The sequence below is a fragment of the Lithobates pipiens genome, unplaced genomic scaffold, assembly GCF_037356315.1.
Source record: "Lithobates pipiens isolate NorthernLeopardFrog02 unplaced genomic scaffold, aLitPip1_a1.2 Scaffold_13, whole genome shotgun sequence".
Taxonomy (NCBI): domain Eukaryota; kingdom Metazoa; phylum Chordata; class Amphibia; order Anura; family Ranidae; genus Lithobates; species Lithobates pipiens.
In genome coordinates, this window is record NW_027507718.1 from 511,723,935 (window position 1) to 511,736,760 (window position 12,826).

Below are 12,826 nucleotides of genomic sequence, written 5' to 3' on the forward strand. Positions count from 1 at the left end.
ATTAGTCCCCCGCTAATGGGGAGTGAGACCACTGACAGTGCTGATCATGCCTTTTCTGGAACTTTGGAAACAAGTCAGACTAAAAAGTAGAAACAAATATAAATCTCTTGTTTTATCAGAGACCCTATAAAATAAAATAGCAGTTGTTGCAATATTTTGTCATGTGGTATGATAAAAAAAAATAAGGTACGATAAGTACCCTATTTTTTTGCATGACGCAAAAGATGTTATGGCGAACAGATACCCAACATAGTCATGCTTTAAAGCGGAGTTCCACCCTAAAGTGGAACTTCCGATCGGAACACCCCCCCCCCCCGTGTCAGTTGGCACCTTTAAGGGGGGGGTGCAGATACCAGACTAAGACAGGGTATAGACTCCCACGGGAGTCTATGCTTCTTCCTGTCCCGCTGCACCGTCTGCTGGGACACACACGGGTCCCAGAGACAGCACGGACAATTCCCATTGGGCTGCGCGACTCGCGCATGCACAGTAGGGAACCGGGAAGTGAAGCCGCAACGCTTCACTTCCTGATTCCCCCACAGAGAATGGCGGCGGCAGCAGCCGCGAGCTGACCGGCCTGGACCCTGGGACAGGTGAGTGTCCATTTATTAAAAGTCAGCAGTTGTAGTCTTTATAGCCGTTGGCTTTTAATATTTTTTTTTCCCAGTGGATTCCCTTTTTAAAAATTATACACACTTGTGAAATGATGACAAACTACGGTACTCTAAAATCTCCAAATGCGAAGCTTCAATTTTTTTATTATTTTTTTTCTTTTATTTTTTTTTACAGGTTACCTTTGAGTTACAAAGAAGATCTTGCGCTAGAACGATTGCGGCGATACCCCACATGTGGTTTGAACGCCATTTACATACGTGGGAGCAACTTTAGTATGTAAACATCCCTTGTAAAGAAAAAATCACGACAGGACCTCCATTGAGAGACCTGGGGTCTATTTGGACTTTTACCTTTAAAAGCGCAAAAAAAAAAAAAAAAAGCAATTTTGAAAAAGAATCTTTTGTTTGCGACGATTGAGGTCGCTACGGTCCTCCAAGGGCATAGAGACGAATGTGGGCCCATCTTATCCCTCACCTCAACTTCCTTCCCAGTGAACAGCTGCATCGGATCGCTTTCGGCTTTACTGATGACTCTGGCAAGCGCGGAAACAATTGGGAAGAGGCGAAGGAGGCAATTCTGCTGGCGAATCCGCCCAGGGGACAACTTATCAGATGCGGAATTGCCTATAGTAAAAAAATACCAGAGTTATGGTGCCCATGCCGAGCAGCTGACCTCCTGTGTTCAGAAAGCACCCGCTCAGCAGGGGACACGGGAGCTAGTGGAGATCAGAGTTTTCAGTGATTTCCCAACTGCCAAGGGTATCGGCCCGGTAGGTTATATTCACACTGGATTGTAATCATGTATAAAATCTCTCTACCTGGAATTTATCTTTAAATCGCTTCAATACCAGGCACTTTTACCCTCTTACTGCCCAGGCCAGTTTTCAGCAACACTGCACCTGTAAATTACATTTTTATCCTCTTTCACACAAATGGAGATTTCTTGTGGTGGTATTTAATCACGACTGAGTTTATTTTATTTTTTTTGCTTAAAAGGAAAACACAAAATTTTGTAAATAAAATAAAGTATGTTTTCTCCTTCACTGATGTGCGCAGATAAGGGGGCATTGATGCCGCACCAATATAAAACACTGACGGGCAAGAACAGGCAACACTGAAAGACAGCACAGACTGGCATCACTGCTGGGCAATGTTGGGCCTGCACTGATGATCAGTGCCCTGTAGAAGTCTCCCCTGCAAGAAGCTGCTGATCAGATCTTCTCTCCTCACACCCTGTCAGTGTGAGGCGAAACGATCACCGGCACTTCTGTTTACGTGTGATTGGCTGTGGACACAGCCGATCACATGGTCAAAGTCATGTGATCACAGGCGCACAAGCACGGGGAGGACTGGGGGCAAAGTCATATGATGTTGCCCAAGAACAAGAGGGGGATCCCCCACCTACTGTCATTTTAATATACAGCGGGAGGTGGTTAAAGTGGTTCTAAAGTCAGAAAGTTTTTTTTATATCTTAAAGCGGACCTTTAGTCATTTTTTCAACTTTCCATCTATTAAATCTTCTGCCCTTCTTGTCGTTTTAACTTTGGATAGTAAAACTTTTTTTTTCTGCCAGTAAATACATTATACAGCCCATGCGGGAATCCTGTGGGAGCTGCTAAGGAGAGGATCCTGGCAGGACAACGCTGGGTCCAGGGGGCCGAGTATGTGGACTGGAGGACCTGCCACAAGGTAAGCAGGGGGTTAAAAATAAAAGAAAGGTTCTCCAGTCCACACTCAGCCCCACTGGACCCAGCGTTGTCCTGCCGGGATCCTCTCAGCAGCTCCTGCAGGATTCCCGCGTCTGCCATGTTTGTGTGATGTCATCGGAAAGCCAACCGCCTCTAAGGTTCAGCGAATCCCCTGTGAATTAAAAAAACACTAAGGCCTTCTGGGACATGCGACATGCATATCCCAGGAGGCACTGCAGCCACAGTACTTGTACGCCTAGGGAACGATGATTTGGGGCAGGACCAAACCTTTTCCAGAGGAAAAAAATAAAAAACAGAAATCAGTAACAAAAAGGAGTGGGGGAGGGGTGGACAGGAGGGACTTTGAGGGTGAAGATTCGGAGTGGTTTACCAGGGTTATAGCTGCAACTGTGAGCCACAACCCCGGTATTTTTTTCTTTAGCTGTTGACTTTCTTTCTTATAAAAGCAATCAGAGCGGCTGATTAGCCACTAGACCACTTTGGGGCGGCCTAAGGCAAAAGGAGGAGGAGTCGCCTTGTCGGTCCCTGGGCGGAAGGAGGAAGTGGGACAGGAAGTCCCCCTCCTAATGAAGCCCCCAACCCCCCCCCCCCCCCCAAAAAATGTGGCGAGGAGTGCTTAAAGTGGAAGTTCCATTTTTGGGTGGAACCCCACTTTAAAACACAACTTTTTTTCTGACATTTGTTTCAAGTCAAAAAAATAATAATTTTGCTAGAAAATTTACTTGGAACCCCCAAATGCACACTAGAGAGGGCAAAATTAGTCCCAATAATTCTGGAAAAGAAACCAAAAAGCTTATGCAATAAAACCTGGAAGCCAATTGGTTCCTATGTAGAAGGGTGACCAATTTTGCCCTCCCTCTAGCATTAGTAATTAAACCCCAAAGGCTACTTTCACACTGTAGCCACTCCGCTGTACCATCGTTTTAGCTGCGCATTTCACCCCCGCTAGCGGGCAAAGAATGCGTTTCATTGGCAGCGCTGCGCACTCATTTCAATCCCAAAGTGCCCCAAAAGATGCTGCTTGTCGGACTTTTCATAACGCCCCGCAAGTACACCACCCCAGTGTGAAAAGTCACACTGAAATGAAGGGGAGGTGGATTTCAGGTACTAGAGGCCATTTTTTTTATTTAAATACCTCCATTAAAAAAAAAAAAAAAAAAAAAAAAACCTGTGTGCAACCTCCCCCCCCCCCCCCACCTTTAGCTGAGCTCCTTCCAATCTAAAAATGTTGGCGATGGCGTCAGCTGTATGAGGACTCTCCTTATTGGCCGAGAGAACAGCAGGAATCCAATGGCTCTCACCGGCATCAATCACAACTAGTAAAGAGAGAGTGGAGGGCGGCCCTGGGTGTGTCTTGTAGAGGCAAGGAGCAGTGGCTCAGGAGCGAGCATGTGGCGGTGCCCCCAGGACAAGTGGCTTTCTCTGGTGGTGGGGGGGGGGGTCACTTAAGATGCAGATGTCACATGGTTCCAGTCCAAACGTACGTTCTCACTCCATGGTCCTGGTCCTCCTGACCAGCCCCCAGAAAGGCTATGCCCTGGGGTGCGAATCCACCCGACTTATGGTCTCGGGGCTGGCTAGCCCGAGGCAAGGTAACGAAAGAAGGATTCCGAGGTGGTCAGTTGCCGTCTCCGGTAGTTGGAGAGGCCCAGCAACTTTGTAGCTATCCAGGGGAGGACTCTTCAGAAGGAGGCCACGTATGGGTTGGCTTCTTAGCAAGAGCCTGGTGAGGCTGAGGGACCCAAGTGAATCCAAGCTTGTGGGTATCACCAAGCTGGTGATCCACACGAGTGTTCCACAAGTTTAGTTTCCCTACGTGTTCTACAACAACGTCTGTGGCAGAGACTTGTTCCTGAGTAAGCACCTTGTTGGCTGCTGGGCCTTGCGAGAGAGAGAGAGACTGTCCAACTTGAGTGATCATCCAGTTGTGAATGGCTATTCTCTGGATTTAATCAAAGTAAGTTCTTCAATATTGACTGACACTAAGAGTACCTGAACTTCCTTTCCAACCCTCTGATCCCATTTTAAGAGGCTGTTCATAGTCTAAGTTTTTTGCAATAAAAATCCCTTTAGATACCAGATCTGTCGTCAGTCTCTAAAGTTACTGGGCCATCTACCATGGGAACCCCCTAGACACAGATCATGGAGGAGAAGGTAACGGTGGGCCCAAATAAAACCAGCAGCTCCTTTGGGGGTCAGTGCGAGATAAGAGTATATATATTTTCATTCTTTTTAGTTAGTGTGTATTTTTTTTTATCACAGAGCCCTGTGATCGGTGAGGCGGAGGTTACTAAGACTGGAAACCAATCTACTGCCATCTTTTGTTTGGAACAAGTGAAGGACAGAAGCTGATTGGTTAATAGTCAGCAGCTCCAGTTGTAGTAAGTTCTCCCCCATTGGATGCCATTATTTGACTCCCCCCCAATGTCCCCCACGGGGCGTTATCCAAATCCTGTATAATAGTCACAGTGCTGGATTTTCTCCACCCGGGGTAGTCACTGTGTGGGGTCTAAAAAATCCAAGAGGAGTGCAACATGTTTGGGGTGTGAGGGGAGGGTCCTCTGTATATATGGACTACACAGAGGGGTATGCACAGAGGTGGGTAGGTATAGAGGTACATACAGAGTACAAAGCGGCTAGGTACCGGAGGGGTATGTACAGAGGGTGGTACATATAGAATACAGATGAGGTAGGTATAGAGGGGTTTGTACAGAGGTGGGTAGGTATAGAGGGGGTAGATACACAGTACAGAGGTGCTAGATACCAGAGGGGTACGTACAGAGGGGGTAGATATAGAGGGTTATTACGTACAGAGGGGGGTAGGTACACAGTACAGAGGGGTGTACATATAGAGTACAGAGGGGGGTAGGTACACAGTACAGAGGGGTGTACATATAGAGTACAGAGTGGGGTAGGTACACAGGGGGGTACGTATAGAGTACAGAGTGGGGTAGGTACACAGGGGGGTACGTATAGAGTACAGAGTGGGGTAGGTACACAGGGGGGTACGTACAGAGTGGGGTAGGTACACAGGGGGGTACGTACAGAGTGGGGTAGGTACACAGGGGGGTACGTACAGAGTGGGGTAGGTACACAGGGGGGTACGTACAGAGTGGGGTAGGTACACAGGGGGGTACGTACAGAGTGGGGTAGGTACACAGGGGGGTACGTACAGAGTGGGGTAGGTACACAGGGGGGTACGTATAGAGTACAGAGTGGGGTAGGTACACAGGGGGGTACGTATAGAGTACAGAGTGGGGTAGGTACACAGGGGGGTACGTATAGAGTACAGAGTGGGGTAGGTACACAGGGTACAGAGGCAAGGACTTTGAGGGAGGTCAGATAATGGCACCCAGTGGGGAATTAAGTACAACTGGGGCTGCTGTGTCTGGTAACCAATCAGCTTCTCTCTTCTAGTTGCTCCAAATAGAAGCAGGAAGCGGATTGGCTGGCGGTGTGCGGAGCTCCTCCCCGTAGATGGGGGTATTGGGGAGTATAGAACACGTGGTGTGTGTGCTGTCAGTGTGGGGAGGCCTCGGTGAGGGGTATCCGGGGTGAGAGGCCCGTATGATGAGGAGAGGGGGTGTAGTATTCTATGTAGGAGGGGGAGGCGGTATGAGGAGAGGGGGGTGAGGGGTACAATGTGAGGCCTAGGCCGGCATTCCTCGCTCTCTCACCTGCTATCTGCCCCGGGGCCTGGCTGTGTGTGTCTTCCTGTGTCCTCCGGCTCGGCGCTCTCCTTCTCCTCTTCCTCCTCCTGTCCGCTCTTGTACTCGGTCACCCCAACTCTGCTCGTGACACCGGACGGCCGATGCGCGCACCCTTCCCGCTCTCTCCGTCTATGTGTGAGCCTCGCGAACGCCTCCGTATCCCCGCCCCTTTCTCACCCACGTCAGGGAGGCGAGGGCACCGTCGCCTCTTGTTGGCCAGTCAGCGGAAGGGGTCCGGGGGCCGCTGATTGGGCGAAAGGAAGGACGGGGGGCGGGGCCCTGTGCGGAGGTCGAGCGTCCCTTGCACCGCGACGTACGCTTCCCCACGTGCGGCGGCCACGCCCCGTTCTCATCTGGGAGAGGAAAAGCAGGAATGGCGTCACCGCTGGGACTAGTAAATAAAAGGGCGGGGAAGAGGACGGCCTGTGGGAGGGGCTTCTGGACAAAGATTAGTATGGGGGGGAGGGCAGGAGGCGTTCCAGAATGGAGGTGGGAGGAGCCAGAAGCTGAACTGCATGGAGAGACCATGTGGGGTCATAGGAGAGAAATCTGTCATAGACACGTGCTCCCATTTACTGTCTAAAAACACATTATATATATATATTATATATATATATATATATATATATAAAAATAATCTCCCTCCAATCCATATATATATATATATATATATATATTTTTTTTATTTTTATTTTTTTGCTTTGTTTTTTTTTTTTGTTTTTTTTTTTTTAGGATAGGGAAGGGTTAACATAAATATATATTATAGAAAAAAATTAAATCCCTATATAAAAATTGTATATATACATATAAACCCCTCTAACCCATATATACTTGTAGCACTAACCCCCGAAAGAGCTGCTGGTTATTTTTGGGCTTGCCGTTACCTTCTGTTCTCCTTGTTGCACATCTAGGGGATGTCCCGTGGTAAATGGCCCAGTAACTTGAGACTGACAACAGATCCACTTGAATGGATTTTATTTGCAAAACTCAAGACAATTGAACAGTCTTTCAACTTGGGATCAGAGGGTTGGGAAGGTAGGAAGTTCGGGTACTCTTGGTGTCAAAGTCAAATAAAACGTTAAAGAACTTGCTTACTTTGACTGCATCCAGAGAATAGCCATTCATAGCTGGATGATCGCTCATGTTGGAAGTCCCTCTCTCACAAGGCCCAGCAACCAACAAGTTGCATACTCAGGAACAAAGTCTCTGCCAAAGACGTTGTTGTAGAACCCGTAAAGGAAAACTAAGCTTGAGAACACTTGTGGGGTACCTGGATCTTTCAGCCTGCTTGGCAATATCCACAAGACTGGATTCTCTCGGTTACTTCAGCCCTTCCAGGCTCTTGCTAAGAAAACCAACCCATACGTGGTGTTCTTCTGAAGAGTCCCCCCCTGGAATGCTTGAAGTCACTGGGTCTCTCCCGAACCAGAGACGCACCCATCCACCTCAGAATCCTTCCTTTAGTTTCCTTGCCTCAGGCTAGCCAGCCCCGAGACATTAAAGTTGGGTGGATCCGCATCCCAGGCCATAGCCTTCCTGGGGGCTAGTCAGGAGGACCCGGACTATGAAGTCAGCACATCATTCTGGACCGGAAAACCCCCTAAACATGTGACGTCTGCATCTTAAATACCCTCTCCCAGAAAGCACAGTGATAGCGCCACTCCCTGTGCCATGGTGTGTCATTGCACTTTGAGGAACACCAGTAGTAGGATTTTGTATATATGTGGGTTGCACACGCACTGCAAGCAGTGTGATCACACATATATAAATATATGTATTTTTATATAGTTTTGCAATTTTAGTTTAAATAGGACCAGTGACTTAATTAGTGATATATACATATGGGCTAATACAGGTGTATTCCCCTGCATGCGGGCATGATCCATGTAAATGGGTCAGATGTTATTAAGTCATAAGGCATTTTTAAATAAAACCTTGATCACCTGCTGGAACAGTAGGTTTGAACATGGTGGGATGTTTTGACCTCTGTTACTATCAGAAGGAAGGATCAATTTTTTGTTATGGTACCCCTGCGGATTGGTTCATGTGGGTCGCACCAAACGGATATTAGGAGTGCGAATCTCTGAACATCCAGGAAACATCCGGAAGGGGTTCCAGTGCCATGGTGTGTCATTGCACTTTGAGGAACACCAGTAGTAGGATTTTGTATATATGTGTGTTGCACGCGCACTGCAAGCAGTGTGATCACACATATATAAATATATGTATTTTTTATATATTTTTATATAGTTTTGTAATTTTAGTTTAAATAGGACCAGTGACTTAATTAGTGATATATACATATGGGTTAATGCAGGTGTATTCCCCTGCATGCAGGCATGATCCATGTAAATGGGTCAGATGTTATTAAGTCATAAGGCATTTTTGAATGCATTAATTACATTTGTCTCATGTGTGGTATTTAGCTCTCCTTAATGGAAATATAGATATCAATAAAACCCATTTCCAATTTGTTTATTTTAAGTCTGCAGGTCACCCCCCTTCTCCAATGCATGTAGCATCTGATATAGGATAGTAATAGAAATTGGGGGAGATAGGACGCTATATATGCTGATGCAGATTGATATGTTAAGAGCGACTCCCCTTGTGGAAATTCTCCGCTACTATTCACTACCAATATCTGTATAGAGTACTAATCTACTTTTACTTGTGTGCAATTGAGTTTTAGATTGTTGGAATGATATTTATATATAATCTTTAAAAGCTTGTTAGATTGCATCATGGATTGACTCTGGATTAATGAGCAGTGTGAACTGAAGCATTGATGGAATTGGGGACACAGGTGATGCGCATGTGTGGTGATTATACACCGCCCATTGAGAGCAGTTTGGGGAAAATATAAGTCAGTTTGTCTTGCCTAGTGACCAGGTCCATGATTAAGTAAATTTTATGATGAAACATGTCGGATTTTGGCTACTAGGCGAATGAGAGAGATACATATAGGATGCTGAACATCTTACATTGATCCCTGTAAAGCGGCGGTACAGTTAAGGAGCGGTGAGAGACTATCCACTATTCCCGCATATCCTGGGTCCGCCGTGACCACCTATGCTTCAGTATGGGTTACTCAAGAGTGCTGTGAATTTTTACATTTGGCGTGTTTATTCATCCTTTGATGTGAGTGCAATGTGAGAGATTTTTATGTGTGATTAAAAAGTTTTATACTGTATCACGCTATGGAAGCAAATCTTTTCTTTGTTGCATGAGAGTATCTATGGGAACAGCCGTGACACCTATGGAAACATCCGTGGCGTCTATGAGAACAGCCATGGTACTAGCCCTGCATTCTGGAGTGGAAACCTGGATACCCCATTTAAACCCTGTAAAGGGAAAAAGCACATCCAGCCAAACACGAAAGTGTGAAGCATATACAGCGGGTGAGTGTAATCACATAAGGGGAGAGGAGTCACATCTAGAGCGGTGTGGTGGAGGAGTGTAGATGTAATCTGCTGTTTATTCAAGAGACACTGGTTAAACGTTTTTTTCACTATTCCATTATTTGGATTATGATCTGAAGATTCAACGTATGGACTATGATTTTACTGGGATACATTATATTCTCAGGAGCTTTTCACAGTGGTGTTGGTAACAATGTTCTTGGGAAGTGGACATTGTTTGATAGAACTTGAAACAATTCATTTGATTCTCGTTATTTGTTTATTTATTTTTAGTGTTGAATAATATTTAGTCACAGGATATTTTTTTCAACAGATCGTATATATATTTGTTATCACTATTCTTCTGGTAATATGTAACTATATAATAAGTTGTGTTAATTAATTTCGATACAAACTATTAATTAATTTTTTCTATTTTCTGTATGCTCGGGGCAGGGCTTGCACAGTGTAGTAACATTTAGTAATTCATGTTCACTGGATTGGGTCTATTATTTTTAATATTTTTGAATTCACTGGTATGGATTTATATTCAGCGCCACTTCTTCTATTGTTTAGATAAGGAATACTGCACACATTTTGTTTTTTTAAAGTGGCGGCTTAGTGTATAGTGTTTTGTTTAGCGCAGTGGTGATACACAATAGATGGAGGGAAAGAGTAAGTGTGTCCTTGTTTTACAATAGCCATTCATAGCTGGATGATCGCTCATGTTGGAAGTCCCTCTCTCACAAGGCCCAGCAACCAACAAGTTGCATACTCAGGAACAAAGTCTCTGCCAAAGACGTTGTTGTAGAACCCGTAAAGGAAAACTAAGCTTGAGAACACTTGTGGGGTACCTGGATCTTTCAGCCTACTTGGCAATATCCACAAGACCGGATTCTCTCGGTTACTTCAGCCCTTCCAGGCTCTTGCTAAGAAAACCAACCCATACGTGGTGTTCTTCTGAAGAGTCCCCCCCTGGAATGCTTGAAGTCACTGGGTCTCTCCCGAACCAGAGACGCACCCATCCACCTCAGAATCCTTCCTTTAGTTTCCTTGCCTCAGGCTAGCCAGCCCGAGACATTAAAGTTGGGTGGATCCGCATCCCAGGCCATAGCCTTCCTGGGGGCTAGTCAGGAGGACCTGGACTATGAAGTCAGCACATCATTCTGGACTGGAAAACCCCCTAAACACGTGACGTCTGCATCTTAAATACCCTCTCCCAGAAAGCACAGTGAGAGCGCCACTCCCACTGGGCGGGCTCAGAGAGAGTAATTTAAGCACCCAACCAGACCATAGTTCCATGCCTGCCAGAAGAGACAGTGCCCCCTGTGTCCAGGCCGAACATCTCACAATCCAGTCAGACTGATGCCGAGGCCCAATTTAGACAATTGTACCCTAACCAAACTGCAGTTTAGGCAACTTTAACTTTAGAAAAACACATAGCGTGTGCTCTTCAGGAGACGCCGCTACACGCTCCCCCTGCTTATTTAGACGATGTCCCCATCGTCTGGGAAAGACAGGAAAAAGAAACCCAGAGTTAAAGTGTTTGTAAACCCTTACAACACACTTTGACCTACAGGTAAGCCTAGATTAAGGCTTACCTGTAGGTCCAAGAAATATCTCCTAAACCTACACGGTTTAGGAGATATTTGCAGAAAGACAGGCACAGATGCGCATGCGCCGTAGACAGCGGCGTGCAGGGGCACTGAGTGCAGCACCCATCAACGGCGATATGCCGTGCGTGGTGGCTCCCGTGCACATGAGCGGGAGTGACGTAATCGCGGCTTCGCCGAATGACAGCGGCAGAGCGGCGAGGCCCACCGAGAAGATGGATGCGCCAGACTACAGGGGACAGCGGTGACTTCGCTGGCTCCTGTGTCAGGTAAGTGGCACATAATGGACTACTATGCTTTACCTTTGCAGGGAATGAAAGAGGAAGTAAACCCATCAGGGTTTACTTCCTCTTTAACAACTAGTTCTAGCAAAAAAAAACTTCAAGTACCTGAATGATTTGGGTGGGAATGGGGAAAAGGGGAAGAAAACAATAAACTTTCTAGATTTTGTAAAGACATAGTTAAGCATAAAATTATTATACATTAAGGTTAACCCCCAAGCCTGTCTATCTAACCCACCCACTCTCCGGCAGTTTGATAGATGCACCTCTGTGAATCCTGAAAAAGAAGAAAACATACAGACAATACACTATACACAGACCATTAGAAGGCAGGATTCCATCAAATCTCCATGGATTCCTCTCCTCTAAACTCTAAAACTTTTAAAACTTTTTTTTTCTACTTGTAAAACAGTGCTAATTGCGCCGACTCATGCCACCTAGTGGTACGCGTCGCTAAAGTGCAGTCTCTTACTTAAAACAGATTAAGTGTTCTTGACACGGTGCATGTTCCATTCTCTGTATAACTGGCTCTGCCTAACTACCCCACAGTTCAGTAGCTTCAAGAAAAATTGCAAAGAGGCAAAGACCAAGAGAAACCCTCCTTGCAAATTTTAAAGTCTTGACTCAGGAGCAGTTCACCAGTAGAAACGGGGATAAGGCAAAGTTAAATCTTTCCCCTGTGCATCCACAGTAGTAACAAAGTACACAGCACTGTCTTTATCCGGTCTGAAAATCACAACTTTGTCCTCATAAATGTGCCGACCGTAGCTCCAACGCCGTAAACAACCGATAAACCGTTCATATAGCTTCGGTGAAAAAGCCTTTTTCCGAAGCGGCTTTGGTACTTTTAAATAGCTCCAAACATCGTCCTCGTACCATGCCAAGTGGCTCTTTTCAATAATGGTCATAATGTACCTTGGAACATAGGGGAATTCCAACCCCATACTCTGTTGCCACCCGCTTATGCCAAAAGTCTCAGAGACCAGGGTTGGCCTTGTCATAATCAGGAATTTTTTTTTTGTAGATTGGCTTATCAACTAAAAGCCTTTAAAAGAAAGTTCAAAAATTACTCACGGCAGTCTCGGTTCAAAGTACCAGTCATCTCCTTCATCAGAGCCAGAACTGTTCCGCATGCTCTGCGATGACTCCCCTGCGGGCCGGCAGTTCCCAGTTGCAACACCCGCAGCTTTCCTGTGCTTGTCCACGGGTATCTTCTTCCAAATGTTCGGCCCGGGAAGGCATAGGGATGATCTGCTCTTATGGCCACAAGAAACACTGGATTGTTTCCCTTCTTTGCAGCCGAGCTCCTCAGCGGCAACACTCATGGCGGAGGTCGTGTCCACAACCTCCAGAGTAGTCTCCTGGACTTCAGATGGGGCAACATCTTTTCTTGCGATGCGAGCTCCAATGGATGACGCTGGGGCATAGACGATCGACTCCTCAGTCGCCATGCCCATGACCCAGTCCATGTAATAGGCCTGAGGCAATTCGGTGAGCTGCT

General features: G+C 46.2%; 1 protein-coding gene across 1 annotated transcript in view; it reads right to left on the bottom strand.

Moving 5' to 3' along the window:
- The window catches only part of PAIP2B (poly(A) binding protein interacting protein 2B), a 46,799-nt gene extending 40,537 nt beyond the window's left edge, over positions 1-6,262 (bottom strand). Inside the window, exon 1 of the mRNA XM_077478060.1 lies at positions 6,001-6,262. The gene's annotated coding sequence lies outside the window, so the exon portion shown is untranslated. The remainder of the gene's footprint in view (positions 1-6,000) is intronic.
- Positions 6,263-12,826: the final 6,564 nt, after the last annotated feature.